Source organism: Bison bison, unplaced genomic scaffold (genome assembly GCF_000754665.1).
Source record: "Bison bison bison isolate TAMUID 2011002044 unplaced genomic scaffold, Bison_UMD1.0 scf7180017864259, whole genome shotgun sequence".
In the NCBI taxonomy this organism is placed as follows: Eukaryota; Metazoa; Chordata; class Mammalia; order Artiodactyla; family Bovidae; genus Bison; species Bison bison.
The window spans coordinates 4,168,841-4,170,135 of record NW_011494831.1 but is presented as its reverse complement, the minus strand read 5'-3'; the positions used below and the strand labels follow the sequence as shown (position 1 = coordinate 4,170,135).

General features: G+C 40.5%; 1 protein-coding gene across 1 annotated transcript in view; it reads left to right on the top strand.

The window, feature by feature from the left end:
* PLA2G4E (phospholipase A2, group IVE) overlaps positions 1-1,295 on the top strand; it is a 79,332-nt gene that overhangs the window by 59,096 nt on the left and 18,941 nt on the right. The gene's annotated exons all lie outside the window — the stretch shown is intronic.

Here is a 1,295-nt window from a genome sequence, read left to right as displayed (position 1 = left end):
AGGAAAACAATAGAATGGGAAAGACTAGAGATCTCTTCAAGAAAATTAGAGATACCAAGGGAACATTTCCTGCAAAGATGGGCACAATAAAGGACAGAAATGATATGGACATAACAGAAGCAGAAGATATTAAGAAAGGGTGGCAAGAATACACAGAAGAACTGTACAAAAAAAGATCTTCATGACCCAGATAACCATGATGGTGTGATCACTCACCTAGAGCCAGACATCCTGGAATATGAAGTCCAGTGGGCCTTAGGAGGCATCACTACGAACAAAGCTACTGGAGGTGATGGAATTCCAGCTGAACTTTTTTAAATCCTAAAAGATGATGCTGTGAAAGTGCTGCACTCAATATGTCAGCAAATTTGGAAAATTCAGCAGTGACCACAGGACTGGAAAAGGTCAGTTTTCATTTCCCATCCCAAAGAAAGGCAATGCCAAAGAATGTTCAAACTACCACACAATTGCAGTCATTTCACTCGCTAGCAAAGTACTGCTCAAAATCTCGAAGCCAGGCTTCAACAGTACATAAACCGAGAACTTCCAGACGTTCAAGCTGGATTTAGAAAAAGCAGAGGAACCAGAGATCAAATTGCCAACATCTGTTGGATCATCAAAAACACAAGAGAGTTCCAGAAAAATATCTATTTCTGTTTTATTGACTATGCCAAAGCCTTTGACTGTGTGGATCACAACAAATTGTGGAAAATTCTTAAAGAGATGGGAACAACAGACCGCCTTACCTGCCTCCTGAGAAATCCAATGTAGGTCAAGAAGCAACAGTTAGAACCGTACATGGAACAAGGGACTGGTACCAAATTGGGAAAGGAGTACATCAAGGTTGTATACTGTCACTCTGCTTATTTAACTTATATGCAGAGTACATCATGAGAAATGTTGAACTGGAGGAAGCACAAGCTGGAATCAAGATTGCTGGGAGAAATATCAATAACCTCAGATATGCAGATAACACCACCCTTATGGCAGAAAGTGAAGAAGAACTAAAGAGCCTCTTGATGAAAGTGAAAGAGGAGAGTGAAAAAGTTGGCTTAAAACTCAACATTCAAAAAACTAACATCCTGGCATCCAGTCCCATCACTTCATGGCAAATAGATGGGGAAACAGTGGAAACAGTGACAGACTTTATTTTGGGGGGCAGATGGTGACTGCAGCCATGAAATTAAAAGACACTTGCTCCTTGGAAGAAAATCTATGACCAACCTAGACAGCATATTAAAAAGCAGCGACATTACTTTGCCAACAAAGGTCCGTCTAGTCAGAGCTATGGTTTT